A 27,141-nucleotide genomic window follows, 5' to 3' on the forward strand; every position below is an offset into this window, starting at 1 on the left:
CTCAAGAGACCCTCTCTGTCCTTTGTTCAGCCTCCTGGGCATCAGTGCCATCAGATCTCTGGGGACAGCGTGTATCTGTAGCCATTCACTTTGTAAGCCTAATGCCCAGCATCTGTCTCCTGGGCATCTGTGTCCTGGGCATTAGGCTTAGAAAAACAAATGACAGGTTCCTCTGGCCTCTTGAGCCTCACAGTGTTTTGAGAACAGACACCTAGATAAGTGACAAAATGTCAAAGCTCCAAAGAGCAGCAGCAGATGCAGGCAGGGGACCCTGACATAGAGACAGTGACTCTGCTTTCAGGGGGACACTGAAGAGTGTGATCTGAGGGGAGGTGGAGGGCTGAGCAAGCAGAGATTAGGCAGTGTTGGGATGGGGCCATTCCTCCAGCCTCCTGCCCACCACCTCACAACTCCAGTTTTTCCCACTTCCCGGTACCTCCTGTTAAAACCCTTTGAGACGGGACACATGATGAAAGCATTTGCACGGCCTTGGTCAGCTCGGACATCTGGCAAGGCTTGGATTCTCCTTTCATCAAAGCCAATGGATTCTGCACGCAGCTCCCAAGAGCTGGAAACAAAGTGGGAGAACCCTGTCTGGAGCAGTGTATTCATTCATGCGTGCATTCATTCAACGTGCATTTATCAAAGGGCCACTTTGATGTGCTGGAGATATAGGGATGAACAAACCAGACCAAGTCCTCCCCCGCACAGGGCTTGCCTTCTAGTGGGGTGGCAGCCAACATGAAATTAAACACAAGTATACTATCGAGTAGGTAAATGCTATGAACAAAAATGCAAAAAGCCAGAGGCTCAAGGGCAGAGGCTGATGTTTTGGGTACGGTGGTTTGGGAAGGCCTCAGGAGCTCACCTTTGAGTGCTAGGTGTGGCCAACATGTCAAGGGTAATGGGGTAGGTTTGACTAATCAATCACAAAGGAAGGCCTCTGACAGAACTTAGAGGAAGTAGCAAACATTGCAGAAGGAACTAAGTTTGTCAAATCACAGCCTGTGTAGTATCTGGTCACAGAGAGAGTGGGTGGGCCAGGCCTGCATGGATCCTTGAGGAGAGGTCTTAGGCCAGCCGACAGCAGTCCAGGAAACATACCAGAGCAGTGCCCCTGGATAGGCTCTGGTCCAGCATGGGTTATGGTCCAACCCGGCCAGGGCAGCCCCCAGCCCCAGGCTGAAGGATGTACAGCAGGCGGCTTTCCTGGAAATGCTGGCTCGATCCAGGTCAGGTGCACGGAGTGAGGCCTAGTGGTGCCGTGAATGCCCACTCCTGCCACCAGCCCAACTCAGTGCAGAGGGGGACCTAGATACATTTGCTAGACAACAGGGTGCCAGGGCATTCTCTTCTCTTCTCATAACATAATATTTCCTGTACTATAGCTTACACTTCAGTAGGTGGCAAAGTCCACGTGAGCTAAGCATTCTGTGCAGTGGTGATTTTTGATGATTTCTGGTAGCAAATTAAGCCAATAAAATGTGACCACCATGAAGGTAAGAAGGTAATCAGGGTCTTTAGAATCTTGAATGCATGGGTTATGAGCCCCACATTTCGGTCGCCTGTTAAATATCAGGCCTTTCTGGGTGGTGGGCTGTCTAATATTCTTTCTTGCCTGTATTTTTCTACATTGTTTGAATTTTATATCTAAACATGTATGGTTTAAAAAGGAAGCTCTTTTCCAGAATGCTAACACTCCTGTTTCATAAGCATGATTTTCATAATCCCAAAGCAGGAAAAGCAGTCATCTCTGTGCTGAGCACTAGGGAAACCTCAGATGACTCAGCCCCATGGAAAGCAAGCCACTTCCTGCCGTGTTAAAGGAGACTGCGCTGACCTTCAAATCCAGCGAGTGGTGACACGGGTCTGTCAGCTAGTGTTAGGGATTGTGTAGTTATTTTTTATGAAGGACACAAGAAGCCAGAGAAAAGAGACATTCAGAAGGGAGAGAATTCTAGAAATTCATCACATTTTGAGGGAATCCTTAAAATAATAAGTTTGCAATAAAACTATTTTGAATCACTGAAAGTTTCACTTGTCTTTGGGATTCTATTATCTGGTAAAACAACAACAAAACAATCTCCTAACATCTTTTATTTCATGAGTTGTAGAACGAAGTTTAGATTTTGTACAAAGTTGTAAATTTGTGTAGAAAGCACATGATTTATGGGGATAGGATAATTCCATCCAAACCAAAGGACAGGTAGGCAACAAAAATCTAGAAGCTCTTGGTTTCTTAGCAGCTAGTGATGCTGGAGAAATTTCTATTTCCAAGGAAAAGAAGGAAGAAAAGGAGGGGGAGAGTGAGGAGAGGAGGGAAAGAAAGAAAGAAGGCAGGAATACAAATGTCTAGATAGATATAATATGTGTGTGTATGCATGTATTTATTTGTGTGTAGGTATTTATGTGTGCAGGTATTTGTGTATGTGTATTTGTGTGTGTATGCATATATTGTGCGCCTGTGTGTGTGTGTGTGTGTGTGTGTCTGTATGCATGCATGTATCTTTGTGATGCTGTTCTAAGTCTGGAGAGTCTGCTGCTGCTCCAGTCTGAACCACACACACTTGCCCTCCTTCCCAGGTGAGAAGCTGGCCCTAGCTGCAGGGCTGGCTGAAGAATGGAGAGAGATTTGATTTGTCAGGTTCATGTCAGATGTTGACAAGGTCATCTCTCCTTCTTGTTCACGTGAGGTCCATTGTATTTCCAGCCTCCTCACCCTGTGGAAGTCCTGCCTGTCCCAGAGCAGGTTTTGCAGGAACTTACCACACAACTCAGCCCTTCAGCAAATTTCAGCACCTGGACAGGTTGCTCCCCCTCTCAAGACTAACTCAACAGAACTGTTGTCCCTACCATCAGTCAGATTTCAGGTCCTCCAAGGTCCAGTGAGCTTGCTCTGAGAACAGACTGTCTCTGCAGGGCTGCAGGCAAGAAGTGAGGTGAGTTATGTCTTTTCCAGTGAGAGTCACCTGCCTGGGTTCCCCGAGTCGGCCAACACCAGCTCTAGACGACGTAGCGTGGGTCACTCATCTGCCTCCACCTACCTGGAGATGTGCTGAGAAGCACAGTGACCCAGCCACTGTGTCAGTTCTCTTTCCTCAAAACAGTGCTGACCACAGCTGGCTCCACAGAACAGATATCCATTGAGATGCTCTGAGGGATGTATGGAGGGTTTCGGAAAATATACTCTCTCTGGGCTTGGAGGTCTGGCACTCACTCTAGCATGGCTGTGGCTCCAAGGAGAGCCCGGCCTTGCCTGGGAACCTCTGCCATGTCACCCTCTTCCCTGGCACTCCGTGAAAGATGCAGCTCTCACAGCTCCCAGATGTTCTCTCAGCAGGAGCTATACAGGTTAGCAGGAGGCAGGAGGCCCAGACTCCTGGACAAGTGTAGGCAGCTCTCTCAGTGGGCTGCTGGGGAAACCCTGCTGGCTGGTGGAAAAGAGTTAAACTTTTAGGACAGAATTACATCCCTCAGATAACCCAATTCTCCCCAACTTGCGGGGCTGCTCAAGTCAGCAAGCTCCCCATACTCAGTGAGCCAAGGATGCCAGATGGCAGGCTGCGGGCACTGATGGGCCAGAGGACCAAGTCAGTGTTACGTGGAGAATGAAAACAGAGAGAATGAATGACAGAGCATGACCGGGAGGGCTAGGGTAAGGCCCAGGAAGGCCCATTTCCACAAAGAGCCACACGGCAGGAAGAAGCCAGCCTGGTGGGGAAAGCAGCCTGTGCAAAAGCTTGGTTTGTCCAAATAAAGAGAAGGAGAATGACACGGCTGCCGTCTTGTGAGCCATGGCAGAGGGAATTAGAGCAGCCACAGCGGGCAGTAAGAGGCCAGGAAAGGGAGGTCAGGACTTCTCTCAGTGTTGTGGAGCAAGGCTGCTGGGTCTGAATCAGGAACATGAAATCATCTGACTGGTGGTTTACAAAGAAAGAGCTTGCTGGCTGCCTGCGGGGAAGCACTGCAGGAGGAGGATGCTGGATGCAAGTAGGGAGGCTTTGCAGCAGGACAATCCAGGGTGACGGCGTGAGGTGTGAGGGTCAGAGTTGAGATGGAGTCAGTCTGCAGACTTGGCATGCAAGGCGAGAACTCACAGAGAGAGCACGTGTGCTGTATGTGTCATGCAGGATGGCAACCGCTCCCAGACGGGCACTGATGGAAACAGTGAATCAGAGAAAGGGCTAAAACAGTGCCCTGAAGCCTGGCCAGGCAGGGTCACTGGGAGCACCCTGGTGGGGTATGCAATTGTATGGTTCATTTGCCCAACACGGCACAATGCACAACAGAGAAAATCAAATCAAACTCCAGACAAGAACACTTTGCTTAAGAAAGCAGATGTGAGAAATGTGCCACTTGTTTGTGAAAGTTTTTCATCAAAACAGCTCTCACAGAGATGGGGGGGTTTGATTTAAATGAGAAATGTGCTTATAAAAAACAGATCTTTAGTGAGTAATGAATAGCTATTATCTTATCTATTTAATTATGTATTTAAACGACGTATGAAATTGATTATATTTTCCTAAACAAGTTTGAATTATGTTTTTAATTATCTGAAGTGCAACAAAGTTCATATGCAATGATTCAGCTGTTTATTCATTCTAATATATGGCCACCTACTACACTGTCTGGCACCTATCGAGAGTTTAACAGATGTTTCATTAATAAGTAAGCATCAGTTGGTGAATAGCAGTGCTATTCCAAGATCTTGAGGAAATATTAGAATCTATAAGATGTGGCTCTTCCTGGACAATCAGCCTGAACTCAGCAATTCTGCCACTTCTCAGAGGCCAAAACCACTCCATGAGAAGGCTCCCTATCAGAGCCAAATCACCTCTGGGCAGAGCCAAGATAAATCCAGTGCAATCTACATGAAGTTGTCTGTTTAGACCACACAGATCTGCACAATCTTCCCTACAGGACCCTGGTGACATCTGCTGAAATGAATGAAGCAGTCGAATCAAGGGCACCATGCTTCACAGCCACGTTTCTCATCTTTTCGCTGCATGGACTGTTCTGCCGGGACGTGGCGGGTCTCGGGGCTGGGCAGTCTCAGAGGGTCAGGATCTGAGGGCACTATGGATCCGGGGAGAGGGAAGGGTTAATAATCAGTGAGGAAGGGGCTGGGCAAGGACATTCTACCCACCCCCCACCCCCCGCCAAAAAAAAAAAAAAAAAAAAAAAAAAAACTCACAGGAGGCAAATCTTTGGTGTGTATTTGCAAATGCCAAAGAGAAACATAAAAGAATGGTTTTCCTATGGAACACTGAAGAAAAATGTCGATCCCGATCTTTCCTCTGCCTCCTGCTTGCCCCCTGCCCTACGAGGCCAAGCAGCCAAGCAAGTGGTCAACAGGTGGCCTCTCCGAGCAGAACCGTTTCAGACGTTTAAGAGAAATGACATTTTAGGAGTGGAGCAATGAGCTCAACTTTCTGTGACAAACTTCAGGGGTACTTGTTTAAAAGCATGTTATTGGTGCTTCACCCACAAAGATTCCAATTTGGAAGAGCTGAACTGGGCCCAGGAATGTATATCCTTTGTGTGTCCAGGAGGAGGTGTGGGTGGAGATAAGCAGCTCCTTGACCACACTTCAAGCAACAACTGGGGTGTGATTCTGAGGCATGTCTTCTCCCCCTCCATTGACTTTCTCCTCTCCAAAGGGTTATCACTGGTGTGACCAGCTCCTCCAGAGGTACCTAAGGTGATCTCATAGCAAAGACCCATGCCCTGGACCCATCCTGCTAGTGATGAATCTGAAGGTTCTGAAGGTTCTGTGCATAACCATGTGGAGCCTGAGTGCACAGGGGCCCAGAGCTATCCTGATTTCTAATATGGAGCTCTTTTGTCTCTACCAAACTGCTTCTTTATTGAAACTTTACATCCTGAGGGGTTCACTGAATAACAGTGACCCCAAGGCACCTAGAAACAAGCAATGTCATGTTTCTGTACTTGGATTAGAAAACAGGAAGGGAAGGCAGGAGAGTGTGTGGTGTATCTTAGAAAAACTTTTTAAACGTGATACGGTCTGAGGAAAATTTGCATTGATGCCAGTAGAGGGCTAGATAGCTTTAAAATTGATCATTTAAATGTATTGACATAGAAACGTATTCACAATATACTTAAAATGGAAAGCTGTGTTAGGGTCAAGCCTTACAATGCGATTCCACGGTTGCACTGCCACACACACACACTTACATATGCACCCAGAAAAGCATTGGAAGTAAACCACGTCCTTGTGTTAATAGCAATTGTTTCTGGGTGGTGGAGTTTAGGGGAATTGATGCATTTTTTTCTTTGGTTTTGCCCATCTGTACTGTAACTTTCCCCTAACAAATGTGCATCACTTGTGTCATAATTTACTTTTTTTAAATACATGGAAACAACCACAGTCTGTATTTATTCTCTGGTTAAAGTGCTAAGCCTTGTAATCTAGAATATTCATCTGTCTGAGACTGTACCCTGGGACTCATCTCACAATGAGACATTCGGCCTCCTCCCCAACTCAGTTTCAGAATTCATCTGCTGGATTTCTGAGTCCCACTGAGTGATTAATGTCACACGGGTGACAAGGTATGACTCATAGGCACCAAGAAAGCAGCAGCAGTGTGTGCAGGCCGGGAAGTTGCCACAGCCCTCACTCAGGGCTTCATGCACGCCAGGGCAGTCCTGGGTCAATGGTCTCTTTCCCCTCCTCCTGTTGGATAGATGAAGAGGCCTGAGCAGGAAGGTGGTGGTTCCGTGGGGAATCTTCAGTGACTGGAGTATGTTGTAAGGATGGTGAATCGTCACTTGGCCAGCCAGGGTTTGGCAGTCAAGACAGAGAGCAGTGTCTGGGCCCACAGCATGAGAGACTGCTGGACTTCAGTTTTCGGAGCAGGCGAGAACAGGGAGCTTCTGTGGATTTCTATTCCTGTCGCCTGTCACTGTGAACTGTGCCCAGTACTGCTGGTCAGTAAATGTTTGCTAAACCACTGAGCAACCAAGGAAGTGACTTCAGTTGAACTCTGTACCTGCTGTGTTCACTTCCTTTGCAACATGCCTGACTAATGGTTACCCCTTCTCTTGAATGCTTCCAGAAGAGTAGCACTCACCACCTCATGAGGAAAGGCACTGCAACTTTGGTCAGTGATATCTGTTAGAAAGATCTTTTCCTGTATTTAGAAGAGTGATTCTCATACCTGAGCATGTATGAGAATCAGTGGGTTTGAGGTGGGCCCAAGAATTTCCCTTTCTAACAAGTTCCCAGAAGATGCTGATGTGGCAGCTTCTAGCACAGTGCTTGGAAATCCATGAGTTTTCAAGAGGACAATCTAAAGTGTTCCTTTGTTTTCCTTTACTTCCCCTCATTCTCAGATCCTATGGGGATGACATAGAGAACCACAAACAAAACAACACACACACACACACACACACACACACACAGAGAGAGAGAGAGAGAGAGAGAGAGAGAGAGAGAGCACCCTTGTCCCTAGCTTTATCCTCTGGGATACACAGGACAAGCTCCTCCCTGTTCTATGTGCAACTTTTAAAATATGTGCAACTTTTAAAATACGTGGATGTGGCTTTCACATCTTCTTAGTCCCTCTTTAGCAGATTTTTTACAAAACAAATAAGCCAGGAAACCATGGTATGAAAGGATTCCTGCTCTGGTGAGATCCAAGACCCACAGCGAGGGCAAAGACAGAGGTCTTGCCGCAGCCCAGGCTTCCTCCACATGGAGGTCCCAGGAAGGCGGCATAAGCCATTGCCTCGATAATAACCTGCTTGCTAACTTCCAGCCAGTGCTTCCACATTTTCATGACTTCCAAAGGTTCAGATGAGGATGGTAGTTGTGAGTTTGGGATGAAGTCTTCTGAGTGACTCCTATGGCCCAGCCACAGGGACCTGGGGCTGGAGAGAGAGGACCTTCCCAGGCTGCAGCAGCCAGCACCTGTGTGGAGGTGCAGGCCCGCGGCTCCCAGCTGTGGTGGACACAGCTGTGCTTCCTGATAGCACCCTTCCCTGCACCTACACCGTGACATCCTCCTCCTCAGCCTGAGTGCAGGCACCACCTGAAGGGTATTTGGGGGAGGGTAAGAGTGTCCCCAAGGTAGTAGCTAGTGCGTATGGCCTCGTCCTTCAGAGGGACAATTCTGAGAGGCAATCCGATAGCTTTCAAAGGCCCCGAAACACACCCTGTGTTGCCTCCTCCCTGTCTGACTCTTCCTCTTCCTCCTGCTCCCTGGGACCACCTCCCAAACAAACTCAAGTTCTTCTCTCAGTCGAAGTTTGCTAAGTGAGTGAAGAGTCAAATAAATGATGCTGCTTAACTCTCCCTCTGATGTGTGAATGTCCTCTAGGAACAAGCCCTTTGTAGGAGAACTGTAGGCCAGGGCTGAGTGCACCTGGGATGCAGGATCTCCAGGGGGGACATGTCACCTGTGTGAATTTAAACCTGCTCAGAGCTTAGGACCCAGCTCTGCTCAAGATGGGCAGAAACAAAGAAGACTTAAACATTTACATCTCAAGAGTTTATTTATTCTGGCCTGACTCTTCAAAAAGTGCCATCACTGCTACCTTGAGGATTAACCATGGCCATTTTTAGGCCAGGTGCCATCCTGTCTCTAGCCTCGGGTCACCCCTCTGACTCACTGCCAGGAAACGGAGCCTAGACCCTGATGTGTGGTGAGAATTGGCCTGATTTTCACCTGAGATCCACACTTGAGAAAGCTGATTGAACTCACAGCGTGCCATCCTGCCTAAGATCCTCTTCAGAGATTCTATTTCCCAGAGAGAGGGGATCACTTTCCGCAGTGGGATTTCTATCTGGGACATTTCTCTTCATCTGTAGGAACCCTATATAAAGGCTAGAAAATCTGAGGGAGAAGTGGAAAGAAGAAAGCTGTGTAGCTGTGATGATGGCCTGGGACACGGATTCCCAAAGCCTGACCCTCCGCTGTGCCCCCTGCTCCCCAGCAGGCATGGTTAGCCTGTCATGGAACCCTGCACCTGAGCCTGGGCGAGCTCCAGATTCCTCAGCACCCAGAGCTCCAAGCTCCTCATGCCAGGCCGCCAGGGCTGGCTCCCGAGAGAATGCACAAGCCTTTTGTTGTGTCTGAGAGAACACAGCTGAATCTATTAGGCAATGGGTTGTATAGGGCACCTCGGGAAGAAGTCGCACAGGTGCCCCCAGAGATCTCAGGGGCAGGGAGGGGCTCACCAATAAGGGAAGGGAAGGACTCAGAAGGCTTTGAGGAAGAGGCAGCTCCTAAAATGGGTGAGGGCAGAGTGTGCCCTGAGGCCCACAGCAGGCAAGCAGGTGACTGGAGAAGCAGCCAGGTCTGGTGCCTGTGTGCCAGGCTTGTATGCCAGGGCTGGGCTGCATGGGATGCACAATGCCACTGGGCCAGCACCATCAGCAGTGTACTGCCCCTCACACTCAGGGCAGGCCTTGAAGCCAAGAGAGGGATGGGGCAGTGCCCATCGTTCTCCTGACACTGGAGTGTGACCTCCTGGTGCCATGACAGCCTGTGGGTGGCAGGTGCCTGCCCCTCTTCCCACAGGCTACCCCAGGAGGAAGAGGGGCCCATTCCTGTGAGTAGAGCACAGTGAAACCACTCTCTTTTCTGCACAGTGCAAGAGATATCCTTCACGGGGTGCAGAGAAGCTGCTGCCCTTTCCTCCCCATCAGGCCAGAGTCTTCCCTACTCCCCGCTGGGCCCAGTGAGGACAGAGGCAGCCCTGAAACTTCTTGTGGCTCAACTCTTGAAGGCTGTTCAGTTAGAGAAAAAGGATGGTGCTGACCATGGAGGAATCTCACACACACTCCAGGCACCCTGCATCTGCCTTGCTCTCTGCAGTGGCCACTGAGAACTCTTAGGAATTTACCCTTGCTTCTTAGGCACTGGGCATGAGAGAGAGACCTCCCTTGCTGTGGGGGCCTCCCAAGACCAGGGAGGCTGGTCCTCTGGAGGTCTCCCCTGAAACTCCTTACCCAGCGGGATCATGCCCTGGGCCTTTGTGCCTGCCGGAATCCTGGTGGGTGGAGGAAATCCGTTACCATCATGAGAGCTACCTGCCTAGACCCCTGCTGACCTCACCTCACCTTTTGTTTGACCCAGGAACTTACCCGCCCCTTGCTGGGGGTTGGAACTGTCACATGTCCTAAGCCAGCATGAGCAGGCAGGATAGTTAGGCTGACTGTGATTGTGCTAGCCATGATGCTCGACTTGGCCCTAGGCTTGACTTTGTTTCATCTGTAATAGTCTCCATTATCTCTTGCTATAAAGTAAGCCACCTCAAAACTTAGTGGCTTAAAACAGCAGTTTATTCTTCTTCCCTACCATGGGTTGAGTGTGTGGTCCTTCTGCTGTGCTTGATGTGACTGTGTGGCGTCGTCACAGGGGGGCTTACCTGGGGTGAGACACCAAGCACGGCTCACTCAGAGGCCCAGTACTTTGGGGAACAGCCAGGAGGCTGCGCTCAGCCAGGACCCTCAGCGTCATCTCAGGGTCTCTGCCTCTCTTCGTGGCCTCTCCATGTGGACTTTTTAATTACATGGCAGTTCAGCACTCCCAGAGCACAAATAGGAGCTCTATCTGTAGGAGGTGGCCAGGCCTTCTACAGCCACAGGCCCAGGTCCCTTCCACCACAGCATGTGGGTCACAGGCCCGCCCTGACTCACACAGTGGAAGGCAACAGGGCAGCATGCACACCGAAAGCCATCACTGGATCCTGTGTTTACAGCATCTCAATTCCACAGCAACACCCAAGTTTCCATCAAGGAGGCAATGAAGACCCAGCCCAGGCAGCAGGAGGCAGCGGTGTTATCAGGGGCCCACTCGTTCTGAGGGACCATAAAAATACTAGGAAAAGACCATTTTTTATCTTGACTACTTAACAATCTTACAGTTTTATTATAGTCTTAAAGCTCCTGGCCAGGGTTTTATCTTTGGGAAGTATCTCTTTATGTGCCAAGTGCCACCAAACAGCATCTGTTGGTGCCTCCTCCTACAGGAAGCAAGTGCCTCCTCATACAGGAAGCACTGGCATTAGGAACACCCTGTATTTCTCGCCTGCAGCTGCACTGTGTCACTCACTGATGTCATTCTCCTATCTGAAGGGCTCAGGGTCACTCTCCAGCCTGACGTGCTGCGAGGTCACTTAGCTAAGACCAGCTAAAAATAGCAACTGTTGCTCAGAAGCACCGGCTCTGCATCATGGGCTCACCCTGACGCCTATGCCTCCCCGGGGACAGGGCCGCACGATGGAGGAAGAGCCGACTGAGCCAGCTCCGGCCACCCTCTCCAAGCACAGGACCTTGTGAGCTGTGAGCTGACTAACGGCTTCAGCATCGAGCTTTGGGGGACATTAATGCTTAGCTGATAAGCATTAATCATATCCCACTTAAGTAACGGTTGGGCCAATTTCTGTTTTCAATTAAGAATAAAATGTAAGCATTTGGTTCATATATAAGCAATCTTCAGTGAATGGTAAATTATTATTTTGGGAAAAAAAGTAAAATGGACATGTACTTAGAACTAAACTCAGAGCCTTGGGCAGTATCTAGGATTTCTCTTTGGAAGTTGGATTGGGAAGAGGATGTGCCTGGGAGCTTATTGGATCTGAGGGGTGGGAGGAGACTTCCCCAGGTCCACCGCACTGCCACAGTCTCTCTCAAGGCATCTCCAAAGGTGGCATCCCAACCTCAAAGTGACAGAAGAAGAATCACAGGCCATCGGCGGCACTGGTTTTCTAGGTTGTGTTATAATTTTCATTTCCCCATAGATGAAAAATGTCAATTGTGTTCATCTTGAAGGTTATGTTAGAATTAGAATGCTATTAAAATTTTCATGGATAACCTTAAAAAATGCAATGATGAACATAACTACCTCCTAGAAATTGTGTTTCTTTCTTCCTTTAAAGTGAAAAAAAATTACCTGTTGCTACCCTGTTCACCATTAGCCTTCAACGTGAATGGTGCAAAGCATTTCCAGTGTTAAGGCGGTTAAAATGGTCTTTTAGGAACAGCTTAGACGTTAGCAGAATGCCTTCCTTATTCTATCACCATATTAGGAGAAACAAGCAGAGCCCCCACCCCAAACCTGTATTCTGTCCACTCCCAGTAGGTATCAGACAGAAATCTGCGAAGCCCCTCAGTGCTTCAGGTGAATTGGTGCTGACATCAGCTCTGAACTTCCCTTCTTCCACCCAGGTCTGACAGAGGACAGGTGAGCAAATCTCCTCAAAGCAAATCAGACAGAGCCTGGCACCGCAAGATCAGGGGAGAGGTCTTCAGAAACAGCAGGCTGACATTCTCCCCTTCCCAGAGGAGAAAAAGGCCCTCTAACTGAGAAACAGCTTCACCGTCAGTGGACAGCTCTCCCACGCTCAGCCCATGCCCTGAGAGGCCAGAACCCCAGTGCGGGCCACGGACCCACATCCACTCCTCATGTTAGAGGTTGTGTGCGACTGCTAGGGCTGCTGGGTAGACTGTGTGGCTTCAACTACAGGCCTTGATTTCCTCACAGTTTTGGAGGCCAGAAGTCTGAGATCCAGGTGCCAGCAGGGTGGGTTTCTTCTGAGGCCTCCCTCCTCAGCTTGCCAACGTCCATCTTCTCTCTGTGTCCTCACAGGGCCCTTCCTGTGTGTCTGGATCCTAATCTCCTCTTATTATTAAAGATACCACTGAGATTGGATTAAGACCCAGCCCAATGACCTCATTTTACCTTAGTCACCACTGTAAAGGCCCTATCTACAATACAGTCCCATTCTGAGGTGCCAGGAGTCAAGGCTTCAACACAGGAATTTTAGGGGAGACAGAATTTAGTCTCTAACAGAGGTCGTCTCATTTAAACCCTTGGACTTGAAAGTTTACTCCTCATCTGAACTGCTGCAGGTAAGTATGGGAATTAAGAGATCCAAGGAGGAGCGACTGTTGTATCAGGACAAGCTTGCTGAATTGAAATGAAAAACAGAAATCTGTCCATTGTGCCAGTCCCATTCCCTCTGGACTCAGCTCTAACAAGGTTTGGAAGGCCAAACTCCCAGATGCTGAAAGACAATGAAGTTTAAAAACAAGTCCATTGGTGGCATCCAGATCAGAGTTTCCAATCAGATGCCTGGTCCTCTACAATTTTCACACCCAGCAGGGAGGAGAGCAGGCAGCCCTTTCTTTCCACACTCCCCGCCCATTTCACAACAATAGTTGGGAATGTGTTTCTGTGAAAGAAGTTCACAGCCAGCCACAGTGGCTCATGTGTGTAACCTTGCACTTTAGCAGGTGAGGCAGAAGGGTTGCTTGAGCCCAGCAGTTCCAGGTTACAGTGAGCTATGATTGCGCCACTGCACTCCAGCCTGTTTCTGAAAGAGAGAAAGAGAGAAAAGAAAGAAAGAAAGAAAGAAAGAAAGAAAGAAAGAAAGAAAGAAAGAAAGAAAGAAAGAAAGAAAGAGAGAGAGAAAGAAAGAAGGGAGGGAGGGAGGGAGAGAGGGAGGGAGGGAAGGAGGATGGAAGGAAGGAAGGAAGGAAGGAAGGAAGGAAGGAAGGAAAGAAGGAAAGAGAGAAAAGAAAGAAAGAAGAAAGAAAGAAAGAGAGAAAAAGAAAGAGAAAAAGAAGGTGTTAGATAAAGCTAGGTTCTTCTTTAGTTTGTCCAGTTCCCCTGTTCTTTGTTCTCTAAATTAGGAGTAACCCGCCACCTCCCCCTGCCCCAGCTTTTGCTGTCCCCAGTCCACATTCCTTCCCTTATGTGGGAATAGGTTGGCTTTCTAGTCCCCCCTCAGATGACCCTTTCCTCCTCTTCCTGGCTCTTCTATCACGTGCCTACCTTATCTAAGAAAGTTTGAATGTTTAGCCAATCAGGACTAGTTTAGATTGCGTGGTCCAACCCCAGTCAATGGGGGAAAGACACAGAGGTAGAATCTGTGTTAGGAATGAAAACCGCTACTCTCCGTTGTTCTGTGTGCTTTTGCAGTCATGATTGATGCAGGCAGCACCCTTCTGCAGAAGTAAATTTTGCCCTGCAGCACAAAAGAGGAAGGAAAGCAAGGGAAGGGAAGGGGAGGGGAGGAAGGGAAGGGGAGGGGAGGAAGGCGAGGTGAGGGGAGGGGAGGAAGGCGAAGTGAGGGGAGGAGAGGTGAGGGGAGGGGGTGAGGGGAGGGGAGGGAGAGTGAGGAAGAGAGAAAGAGAGAGAGGAAGGAAAGAAGAAAGGAAGGAAGGAAAGAAGGAAGGAAGAAGGAAGGAAGGGAGGGAGGGAGGGAGGGAGGGAGGGAGGGAGGGAGGGAAAGAGAGAGAGAGGAAAAGAGAGAGAAAGAGAAAGAGAGAAAGAGAGGAAGGAAGGAAGGAGAGAGAGAAAGAAAGAAGGAAAGAGGAAGGAAGGAAGGAAGAAAGAAAAGAAAGAAAGAAAGAAGGAAAGAAAGGAAGGAAGGAGAGAAAGAAAGGAAAGAGAAAGAAAGAAAGGAGAGAAAGAAAGGAGAAAGAAAGAAAGAAAGAAAGAGAAAGAAAGAAAGAAAGAGACAGGAAGGAAGGAAGGAAGGTCTTAACACCTTGGTAATTTTTGTGCTCTTCTCTGGACTTTGGACTTTGCAGCCTTAGGGAGACAGAGCTCTTTAATGTACACTTTCCCATCAGGCACTGCATGTCCAAGAACCTGCCTGCAAAGCCCCCACTGAAGGGAGGGTTTCTCCAAGGAGCTCTCCCCTTTAAAAGCCCAGGATTGCTCCTGAGAGTGTCTACTCTGCCATCAATACCATAAAGATTTCATCAGACGGCATGGAGAGTGTTCAGTTGGGCACTCTGGGTTGAGGGGTGAGGGTAACAGTAGGGTCATCTGGATCATTTCCCTGTCCCCCGGCCCCAGCTTGCTCCCTGATTGCATGTCATTTGACTCAGGCTGAGCCTTGCAGAAGTCATAGCGGGGTGGAGATGACTCACACTATGTGGTTTTCCAACTGTTGGGAGCAGCCAGGCAGGGTCCTTTTGTCATGAGCAAGGCCATCACCAAATACACATTGGCCAGGGTTCCATGAAAATGTGAAAGTCTCAGCCCCATCACTGGACTATGACAGAAGCCTGACCAAGTATCCTTGTCGAAATGAAAACCTTTCAGAGAGGTGGTTCTCCACCTGTCAGGAGTCACTGATCCTAACAGGGGCATGAGAGCTGAAAGGAAACTTTGACAGTTATTTAATATGACCTCTTTGTTTTTCCCTTTCTTAGCATTTGTCCCGGGTCACCCGGCTGGGGGTCAGGGGGTACATAGGCCAGGATCCCAGCTACGACTTTAGGAATGCCTGGAGCTGGGGGGTGCTCGGGCAGCAGGGAGGTGCTGAGGGTGACATGAGGGTGTACAGCATGTCAGGGCAGCAGAATCATCCCAGAAAGAGAGGACAGCCAAAGACATCGAGGCACAGGCGAGGTTGAGGAGCTTCGACAGTGGCCCAGAAAGGTGTATGGAGACCACATTTCAGGACTTTGGCCACAGTGGAATCCCCCGACTGTTTTTGGGGACTGTGGTCAGGGTGACCTGGCTGTGGCACATAGTGCCCAAAAACAGTTTCTCCACATCCCTGCAGGGCCTATCAGTCAAAATTTTAGCAGGCCTCAAGCCCAGAAGTCACTGGAATTGAAGGCTCTTAAAAATAATACTTGGCTAGCATACATGACCACATGACATTATTTCCAGTTAAATCAAAAGCTATTGAGGACCATGTCTATTTTCATTTCATTTATACAGGGGAGGACACCTCCCAGCATCTGAGACAGAGGGAAGTACACGTCTTTACAACCTTGGATAAAAGTCATGTAACTCATGGTGCTTCACCTTTTCCCATGGCTGCCAGGGGGCTCAGATTGGAACTACATACTTGAGTCAGCAACCTTCATTAAAGTAGAGTTTATCTTATGACTTTGCCTTTCTTCTCCTTCAGGGCATGTTATGTACTTTTAATCTTTATCTTATGTGTCCTACTTTTTCTACTTATTTTATTATAATTTGTCTTGAGTCTTTTTAGAAAACAGGAGAATATAAATTGCATTGGAAGAATGTTTTAATCCTCTCTTTAAAAACTGTTTCATATACATTATTTAATTTTCCCCAAAGCCCTGTGAACTCCCCTAGTGTCTTCTTCCTTTTTTTTTTTTTTTTTTTTTTTTTTGCGATGGAGTCTGGCTCTGTCCCCCAGGCTGGAGTCCAGTGGCGCGATCTTGGCTCACTGCAAGCTCTGCCTCCCAGGTTCACGCCATTCTCCTACCTCAGCCTCCCAAGTAGCTGGGACTACAGGCGCGCACCACCACGCCCGGCCAATTTTTTTTGTAGTTTTACTAGAGACGGGGTTTCACCGTGTTAGCCGGGATGGTCTCGATCTCCTGACCTCATGATCCGCCCGCCTCTGCCTCCCAAAGTGCTGGGATTACACGCGTGAGCCACCGCGCCCGGCCTCCTAATGTCTTCTGAGTCTTCCAAGGGTTGGGCAATTTTCCCTCCGGTCACGGAGCTGAGCTGATTTCACTGTGCTCTGATTCTCTAAATACTGCTACTCATGTAGGGCAACTCTGTTCAATACGGTGAGCTGGGCCGGCTGTGACTCACAGCACCGAGCCCCTCCAGGGGTGGGGAGCTGATCTTTCACTCCAGTATACATCCAGATGAGGCAGCAGATCCCTGAAGGGCAACTCAGTTCATTTCAAACGTGATGCCCAGAGAAATGTTATTTTTGCTCCCAGTTCCACTCTGTGATGAGCAGCTCACATCTTCCCATTCTCAGGCAGCCCTGGGTGCAGGCTGTAGGTGCCAGGAGGACAAGGGACCCCTCTTCTTTTTAATCTCCATAAACCCGTGGCTGAAACAAGTGCTTGGTACTCAGTAGATAATCCATAAATATTTACTAAGTGAGTGTTAATTTGGGCAAGTCATTTCACTTCTCTGAGACTCGGTCTCAAAAATGTGGGGAAATTAACTCCCAGCTTCCTCCTAGTATCGTCAAGCAGATTAAATGAGATTCAGAGAAAGCAAAGTGCTTTGCATTGTGTGTCTTTCGTTATTCATAGTCAAAAAATCACAGCTGATGCCCAGAAAAGAGCCTTCCACCCTGCTGACTTGCACCTCCACTGATCCGGGAGCATCTTCTCTTTTAAGAATATGCTAAAATATTTGCTCTGGGGGAAAGGCACTTGTGCTGATCCAAAGAGATCCAGGAAGGAGGAGTCCTGTATGGCCTCATCTTGCCCTTAGAAGCTTCTTCCAGCCCATTTCTCCATGCTGAGGAGGAAAGCTCAGGTCAAGAGAGCAGTAGAGAAAAGATCAAGTGCTCCTATGGGCCTTTTGAATACCTCTGACCCAGCCATGCAGGGATTCACCTTGCTTCCATGCATCACGACGAGGGAGGGTCCATCTCCATCCCCTCCTCAATGGAGGACATCAAGCCATTGGACCAGAGCCCTTCTCTGATCGCTACCCCCAGCTGTGTTTCATGGGATAAGAAATCAGGTATTGTAATCCTCTAAAAGACACAGAAGCAATTTTAGAAAACATACGTTGAGCTGGTGCTGACATTTTGGGATAAGTACATAAACATGGCATCCAAGAATTTAAGACAAGCACATTGCATCGGTGTCCAACATTTGCCATTGGCCATGTTTGTGTTTTAAAGAAGAATTGTAACCTAAAAATAGGAATCACACTTTATTCATTATATTTTTCACAGAGCTTTATTTTTGTATTGAAGGCTGGAAGCTATTAAGCTGCTGTCTCCTTACAACTGACCAAAGCCTGTGTGTGCACATGATTTTTATTCTGGTACTTTGCCCTGGGGCATCATTTCTGCCCCTTGCCACCGGTGCAAGCTGGACTTGAAGACAAGGGTCCCAGCACCTGGTGGAACCGCCCAACAAGCACCAGAGTCAGTCACTGGTTCCTTGTACCCCATTTTCAAGCACCCAAAGCGGTTCTTCCCCTCATGTATCGTTAGATCTACAGCTAAGCCAAATAGTGAAGGTGAAGACAAAGGAAAGGGCTCAAGATAACATTTCCCTTCCCTGAGTTGAAGTCATTAGTGACCCAGAAAACAGGAAGGGGGTGAGGCCTCATTTAGGGAGAGGAAAAGCAGAGGAAGTGGCACCCGGGTGTGTGGAGCAGGATGGAGCACACTTGAAGTGCTCCTTAGAAGGAGGCTAGTGGAGCCAGCCTGGGGGTGGGGTGGGTGGGGAGGCTTGGCTGGGGACACAGAAGGGCAGAACCACTCCCAGGATTGTTTTCCAAGGACAATTTACAGTACCCATTGTTGGCTTTTCCTCTGGGTAATTAGGCACAACATGGGAGCAAGGGATTCTCATTCATCTTGTCACTGGGTTTTAATTTTCTTGGTACTTCAGCTCCCAGCTGCCCCGGCAGATGTTCTGTCCACAAGTTCCAGGAAGTTCAGCAATGCTTCTTCTGCACTAGTTTCACCCAGAGCTGACATGGTCCCTGGTAAGCAGCTTTAATTTGATATGGCTGGATGTACTTTGGGGCTGGCTGCAGCAGATGAGAAATCATCTCTTTTTATGATTTCTATAGCAGGGTTCATTGTGAAATTTAAAGCAGAGAGGAGACTTATTTCTTTACCCTGGGTGTGACACCCTTTGAAGCTAGGTGAAGTGAAATGCTTTGCCAAGGAGGAGGGAATGAAGGAGTCAGCATACAGAAAGAAACTGGACCTTAATCCATCAGTGAGATAGACACGGCTGCTTAACAGAGAACGAATATATTTCCATGGTGCAATGAATCATTTCAGTTGTCCCCTTAAGAGTACATTTCTGAGATGCATTTCTATAGTGTGTGTGCATGCACCTGTGTGTGTGTAACCCAAATATAAGTTGGGCTTCATGTGGTCCAGGCTATACACAGTCACTGTCAAAGCAGCACAAGGCTAAAACAAAAGGCATCTATGGTTAGTTTCACTCAGGTGTCTGGAAGAATGCTAAAGGGAATTCAATTTAAAAACCAGAGCAACACTTCTTAAAATTATGTTTTATTTATTTTCTTATTCTTCCAAAACTCGGTAGCCTTTCACTTGAAATGGCAAACATTCACATCACTTCCAGCTTTTGAGTCTTTCCTATTTTCATCCTCTGTCTGTGCTCTATCAGCATTTTACATGGACTGAAAAGTTTTCTCCCTATTTACCCATTACCTGAATTCTTCAAAACAAAAGAGGACTCAGAAACTGATCCAAGAAGCAGGAACCTCCTTCCCTTCCTGTCTCCGCCCACCCTGCCTGTCTTCGTCCTCTCAACAGTTTCTGCACCCCAGACTTGGCTGGCTAACACCCAGCCCTCCTTAGGAGCAAGCAAGGGAGGGGCTGAGACCCATTCAGAGGTTTCCAGTCCTCTGAATGGGTCCTTAGGCAATGGTCAGGCAACGAAGAGCAGGGGTTTAGAGCAGGGAGAAACTGGAAATTTTTTTTAAGCCTATAGCACCTGATAGTCTCAGTCTCCCATCCAGGTACTAACCAGGCCAGACCCTGCTGAGCTTCTGAGATCTGCTGAGATGGGGCATGTTCAGGGTGGTATGGCTCTTGGCAGAAATCTTATTTTCTGTGTTGCTAAATCATGTTGCTGCCCTAGCTCCCAGGCCCAGCTCTGCAGACTTCTGAAAAGAAAAGCCCATATGGACGGGTGCCACCCAAGGGCATCTCCGCTGACAGCCCAACTCCCCCCCCAGCCCCCAACACACACACAGGGCAATGTCTCCTTGTCGGGTGTGAGTGTCACCCTCTGGAGTTCTCTGAGACTCTCCCACACTGAGCAGTCTGGAGTCCAGCCCTGGGTTTCCTCACAGGCCTCAGGGTCGGTGGTGGAACACACCAGGGTCCTTGCTTGTGGAAACTCTCAGAGGAGGCTGTGCCACCAAGTAAGCGTCCGTGGGGTTTCGGATTGCCTCTGGGCCACTCCTGCCTCTAGGAACCTCGGCTGGCACCTCGAGGTGTGGGCAGAGGGAGAGGCTGAGGCAAGACGAGGCAGCAAGGTGAGCCCAGGAGGCCGCAGGAGCCAGCCCCAGCTCCCCCAGGAGGCCTGGCTTAGGCATGCTGAGGCTCCATCCCCCTAGCCTGCTTTTCACAAGTCAGGACTGACATTCTGTGCAGACCCAGGGATCCTGACAGAGCTGAGTAAAGTATGAGTGTGCAATCTGAAAGTTCCTGAGCCACACTAGCAAACGGGCACAGGAAACTGCTGTGCGAGTGCCGGGCCCTGGAGCAGATCCTCCACTGTGGAGGGGCGTAGCGGCTGTGGCCCCGGGCTGAAACGATGGCTCCCCTGCCTTCCTAGCTGTTGGGGGTGGGGCGCAGCTGCTGTGGCCCCGGGCTGAGACGATGGCTCCCCAGCCTTCCTGGCTGCCTCCCCATTTCCTCCCACACAGGCTCACCACTGTAGTCCTGGACACTCACTGCTGGGCTGGTGCATAGCAGGAACCCAATACATGAGTTGAGTGACTGGATAAACCCCGAGGCACTGACACCCTCCAACGGGGAACCCCTTCCTCAGTTCACCTCACATTTGCAGAAAGCAGAGTAACATATATGATGTTACTAGAAAATAGCAGGGGAAATGTAAAAATTGGGTTCAAAGTAGCCTCCTGGAGTTGAAATGGCTGCAGCTGTGTGGAATGGAACAGCAAAGGCAGCTCCACAGCAGAAAAGGGTCTCAACCTAGGCCCTGGGAGATGGACACAATTTCCCACCAGGGAGAAGAGAGGTCAGATGCCTCTAGCCACAGGGATAGTTGGCACACAGAGGTGTTAACTTTGGGATGAGTGTGGTTGAAGCCAGGGAAGGCCAAGCCCTGGCATCTCACATTCAAAGGAGCAGGTTCTCCTTGGAGCAGCCCCCAATCCCCCAGAGGAGGAGGGACCCCCAAGTATTCTCCCTCATAGCACCTTTTTCTCATTGTGCTCATTACATTCGTGATATAATTTAGAGTCAGTCATGCAATGACGTATTAAATATCTGTCTCCCCACCAGACAGCACACTGCACGAGGGCTGGGCCTTAACACTTGGGTTCACTGAGTACCTGGCACTGTGCCCAGTGTGTTGTAAGGTACTCAGTGACTGTGTCAACATGGAAATGAGAACGCCGGGGCAGCTGCTCCCTCACCCCTATGCTCGCTGCAGACATGTGCTCCGTAGAGAGGGCTCCTCTCGAGGCCTAAGAGCGCTCCTGGCTTCCAGGATGCACGGATAGACGTGTCATCCAGATGGACCCTGGTGGGCACTGGACAGAGGGGCCTGGGGCTGCACCAGGACTGATGGTAGAAGCACAACAGAGGGGTGGTCTGGGCACCCAGTTCAGCGGGTCCTGCTTGGGGGCACGCCCTTTCCTGGAGGAAGCCAATGCTATAAAATTCCCTTAGGGACACCCCAGCTTCTGCTTCCCTGGGTTGGAGGGGCTCCCACCAGGCCCCTCCTTCCCTTTGGCTCCCTACACCCCAAAAAGGGAAGATTCTAGCAGCAAGTTCCCATTCTGACTCCAAGATGTAAGTCCCGTGCCTTCTGCTGGCCAGGCCCCGAACATCCTGGAACTGGGCCACAGGGACCTGGAGCGCTCTGCAGGGTCTCTCCCCAAGACCTGACTGGCCAACCTCCTCTCTCCTCGTCTCTCCCAAGGAGGAAGGAGCTGTCTGAGGAGAGCAGGAGGCAGGCCCAGCCGGCCTTGGACAGGTGGGCCCAAGGTGGGGACAGAGAGGGACGGTGCACACAGATAGCAAGCAGCCTGCACAGGCCAGCACTCAGTGGCTGCACTTGCCAAGTGGAGCTTGCTTCATCTGCAGCCTAGGCCTGTGAGCTACAAACAGCATCTGGATAAACATGTTGGGCTTTCACCTTTGGAACTGTGGTGAGGGCAGTATCCTCCTTGGAAAAGGGTTACAGCCCCCGCTGACCCCCTGGTTGACAGCTGTGAAAGAGGCAACAGTGACACTTCCTACAATCCCAGGCCAGCAGCCCCAGGGAGGGAACATAAAGAGACCCCTGGGAGCTAAAGCTACAACTGCTAAACAGAGCCCTGTGGGCATCGGGATGGGTTCAAAATGAGATATCTGGAAACTGGAGACCAGACAGACCTGCAGGGGTGGTCAGGGTGGGAGCATCTCCGGGAGCATCTTCCCACCAGAGCAGGTACAAAAATCTATTTATTCATTCAACACATAGTGGCCACATGGTCAGATATTGCCATCTACCTTTGGGAAGACAGATGTGAGGATGAGATGGGACGGTCACAGAGGGCCAGCAGAGCAGAGTACAAAACCAAAGAGGAAACCCCTTCTGCAGCCTTGGGGAGAGCACCTGGCCCTGGACAAGGATGGAGGCAGAATGGTGGGCCAGAGAGGCACATGAAAGGTGATGTGCACGGGACCTGCTGGATGAATGGATGTCCTGAAAATTGCACCTTGATGGCAATTTTAGTTCTTCTCTGCAAAGCCATGTGCCTCAGCCTTGTCCACATGCCAGAATCACCCAGCAAGCTTTGCAAAATGCTGATGTGCAAACCCCAAGCACAAAGATTCTGGTGTCTCGGGCCCGGGGTGCAGCCTGGGCATCTTCATTTAATGCAAGTGATTCATTAATGTGTGACAGTGCTGGAGATCCCTGGCTTGGAGAATCCTAAAACTTTCTCTAACTTTAGTTCAGTTGCATCTGTAGGTAGAGCAGTTGCAGCTGATGACAGGCAGGCTGTGGGAGCAGGAGCTCAGTTAGGTTTCTGGGCCTCTGAGGGCCGCAGGATCCACCTACCCACCCGTAGATTCTGCAGTATTTATAGCTTTTTTGGTTCTGCCTCCAGCTTTCTGGGGCTGTCTGGTGGCAGAACAGTAAGAAGGAGAGGGAAAGGAAACGCAAACCGGTTGATTCCAAAGTCCGTCCTGGAGACACAGTGCAGCCATAGGCAGGCTGGGCTCGCAGGCTGTGCTGAGCTGCAGCTGGCTGGGACTGCACAGTGAGCTGCCGGACATGCACCAAAGTGGCTGGGGGCCTCGAATGGGCACTTCGCCTTCCAGAAGTGTGTCCCTTGCCAGGGTTATTCACGCTCCCGCAGGGCTGAGAGCTGGCTAGCCTCCTCCTCTCCCAGATGGAATGCAGGGCTGTGTGGCGGCCGTGGGGGACCTGGGACACTGGCTGCTCCGAGGGTTTTCTGCCAGTTATATCCATGTGGGATGTGTCCAGGGAAAAGGCCTCTATCAGCTGCGAGAAAAAGAACACACATTCCTGAAATATCCGATAAACAAAGATGATTCCTTTATCCACCCCACTGGCCAAAATGAGCACCTGTGGCCTTGTCTTTCACTCGGGAAGTGAGGCCACCCTGGCCGCTCTCCCTCCTCCCACACTCCCTGCCATGTGGCCCTGTCCCCTCCTCGTCCCACTCCATTTTCCACTTCTGTGTCCAGGCCTTTCCTTCTCTCTGCACCTTTCCTCTGTAATTTTCAGCCTCAAAAAGCATTTTTTTTAAAGAGGCGTTCCTCTCATTGCCCAGGCTGGAGTGCAATGGCACAATCTCAGCTCACTGCAGGCTCTGCCTCCCAGTTCAAGTGATTCTCCTGCCTCAGTGAGCCTCTGGAGTAGCTGGGATTATAGGCACACGCCACCACACCCAGCTAATTTTTGTATTTTTAGTAGAGATGGGGTTTTACCATGTTGGTCAGGCTGGTCTCAAACTCCTGACCTCAGGTGATCCACCCATCTTGGCTTCCCAAAGTGCTGGGATTACAGGCTTGAGCCACTGCACCCAGCCAAAAAGCTTTTTAAAATTACTGTTAACTGCCTTTATAGCCCTCTGAGTCTTTGAGGGGAAAGAACTGTGAGGTTTCTCATCAGATCAAATTGTGGGGTGGCCTTTCCCAGAGAGGAGAAATCATCTCCTGGGGGAGGCTGGGCTGATCCCACGTGGGGAGCGGGGCTGCGGGTCCCACTCTTGGGCAGAGGCCAGCAGAGCATGCGCTCTAGTGGGGAATTCGAATAATGCGCGAGCCTCAGCAAGGAAGGAGCTTAGCTCCAGTGCAGCAGCACATAGGGAAGGTCACAGCATCTGGGGGTAGGCGAGTGGCTGAGGCAGGGCAAAAAAGAGAGTCACCTCTGTGCTAGGAACTGTGCTTACCATGTGACCAGCTGCAAAGACTTCAAGCAGGGCCCTGTGGGTGAGGAGGGCAGGGAGTCCAAAGATCCTTAGAGACTGGAGAAGCTGAGTGTGCAAACAAAAGAGAGAAGGTGGGTGTGGCCAAGAGGGGCAATGCCAGGAGTGCCATGGGAGATGCCTGCAGAGAGCTGCCCAGGGGCCACATCACAGCACGCCTCGCAGGTGCTGCTGACGCACCAGTGTGGTGACAAGCCACGTCCAAGTAAGCGATGAAAGGACTGAGTTGTTTTGCAAAAAGTTCTTGCCAGCTCCTCCACGGAGAGTGGATAGGAAAGGGGACACAAACCCATCCATTTACTTATTCTTCCTTTAACAAAATCCATCCATTTACTGATTTCTTCCCTTAACAAAATGTTATTGACAGTCAACCCAGTTTAGTGATCAACAGGAATTTGTGAAGATCGGGACCATATCCCAGTGAATACGGTGCTCACCATCAGTGGGTGGAGGGGACTCCCGTGTGAGCCAGCAAACAATAACCCATGCACGCATGTCCTTCTATAGGGTTGAGCTGAAAGCTCTGGAAGCACAGCAAAGTCACCAGGAGCTTCACTCTGGGAAGCCTCCTTATGAGGAGGCCTCATAAGGATCTTCCCTGGAGCCAGGTCCACTCAGCTGAGAGCCTGCATTTTTGTTGACAGACTGAGTGTGCATCAGTGCAGGCGCCGGCTGCAGCCCAAGGGGCTCGGGGGGCCCCAGAGCACACAGGGTGTAGATATGAGGTAGGCATTGAAGACAGGTGAGGTTGGTAAGGAATCTTGGGACAGATAAAGAAAGTCTTAGCATCAAACAAAGGGTCCCCTCTTTTTCCTAGAAGTAGCAAGAAAACCCTTGAGGTGTTTGATCCAGGGCATAGCACAGTGAGACATGCTTTAGAAAATTAATGCAGGGCTTGCTTTCATTTGGGTTCCCTCAAATCCAAGTCATTGACTCCCACCTATTTAGAAGGTTCAGGGATCTCCAGGAGGGAAGTGGGGATAGTGGTGCCATGGAATGGAGCTCTGTCAAGCCAGCATTATTAGGTGGGCAACGGAGCTTAATGCCTGCATAGAGGCTCTAGGAGACTGGGCAAACCCCGGGCCTCAGAGGCATCCTGGGCAGGGCAAGGGAGCTGGTGTGCTCTGAGCGGCTGGCTCGGGCCTTGGCCAGGAGCTTCTCCCGGGATGCTTGTTTCCTGCACTTCCAGGCACCTGCAGTGTGGGTGGCACAGCCCCAGTGGCTCTGGGAAGAGCCTTTAGGAACCGGAATGACTACACCAGCAGGTCCTGGGAAGTTGGGCAGAGCCCTGGGAGGACGGGCGGGACACGGCCAGGTCTGCCACAGAGAGAAAAGGGCCAAGGAGGGAAGGTGGGCAGGTGGCATCGTGCAGAAAGGTAAGATCTGTGTGTGAGAGCACTCTTGTGAGATTTCCACAACCATTTATTCTACCTGGCTTTAATTTTTAGAAACTTAAATGTTAGAAAACACTAATTGATGGCCGGGCTCGGTGACTCATGCCTGTAATCCCAGCACTTTGGGAGGCTGAGGCGGGTGGATCACTTGAGGTCAGGAGTTCGACACCAGCCTGGCCAATATGGTGAAACCCTGTATCAACTAAAATTACAAAAATTAGCCGGGCATGGTGATGGGCGCCTGTAATCCCAGATACTTGGGAGGCTGAGGCAGGAGAATTGCTTGAACCAGAAGGCGGGGGTTGCAGTAAGCCAAGATCGTACCACTGTACTCCAGCCTGGGTGACAAAGCAAGACTCTGTCTCAAAAACAAACAAAAAAACAAACAAACAAAAAACACTAATTGAGAGATATAAGCAGAAAACATCTGGCATGACTAGCTATCACAGCCTTTCCCCACCAAAGACAAAACAAAGCAGATCTTGGCATCAGTGTGTGAATGTGGCAGCACACAGGAGACAATGTAACTGGGTCATCCCAGGGAAAGCCCTGCAGAAGGTCCCATCTTCAGCCATAGAATTTTTCCCAGGCCTTCCTTGGATGGGCTCAGTTGGGATGTTTTTCTTTTGTCTGGCTTCTTTGGATCAGTTACAGTGTTTTGTGAATAACTACTTCATTCTTTGTTATTGATGAGTAATACTCCATTGTATGGATGTATCACAGTTTATTTATTCACTCAAATGGCCACAGGGGCTGATTTCAGTCTAGGGCCGCTGGCTGAATTAAGCTGCTGCAAGCACATAAGGACAAGTCTTCTTGTAGACATGTTGTCCTTTCTCTTGGGTAAAAACCTCCGAGTGAAATTGCTGGTAAGTTAAAGTTCCACTTTATATATACTAAAATAAAAAGCCACCAATCTATTTACAAATACAAACGGTGGTTGAACTTACCATTGATATTTTTTAAAAACAACAATACTTGAATGATCATTATCAAAAGAATAGAAAATACTAAGAAGTTTCAAAACATAATTTAAATTATCTGAAACAGCTTCAAGTAGCAACAACCTTTTTTTAAATTATACCTTAAGTTCTAGGGTACATGTGCACAATGTGCATGTTTGTTACATATGTATCCATGTGCCATGTTGGTGTGCTGTACCCATTAACTCGTCATTTACATTAGGTATATCTCCTAATGCTATCTCTCCCCGCTCCCCCCACCCCACGACAGGCCCCGGTGTGTGATGTTCCCCTTCCTGTGTCCAAGTGTTCTCATTGCTCAGTTCCCACCTATGAGTGAGAACATGTGGTGCTTGGCTTTTTGTCCTTGCGATAGTTTGCTGAGAATGATGGTTTCCAGCTTCATCCATGTCCTTACAAATGTCATGAACTCATCCTTTTTTATGGCTGCATAGTATTCCATGGTGTATATGTGCCACATTTTCTTAATCCAGTCTATCATTGATGGACATTTGGGTTGGTTCCAAGTCTTTGCTATAGTGAATAGTGCTGCAATAAACATATGTGTGCATGTGTCTTTATCGTAGCATGATTTATAGTCCTTTGGGTATATACCCAGTAATGGGATGTCTGGGCCAAATGGTATTT

Source organism: Gorilla gorilla, chromosome 21 (assembly GCF_029281585.2).
Source record: "Gorilla gorilla gorilla isolate KB3781 chromosome 21, NHGRI_mGorGor1-v2.1_pri, whole genome shotgun sequence".
NCBI classification, from domain to species: domain Eukaryota; kingdom Metazoa; phylum Chordata; class Mammalia; order Primates; family Hominidae; genus Gorilla; species Gorilla gorilla.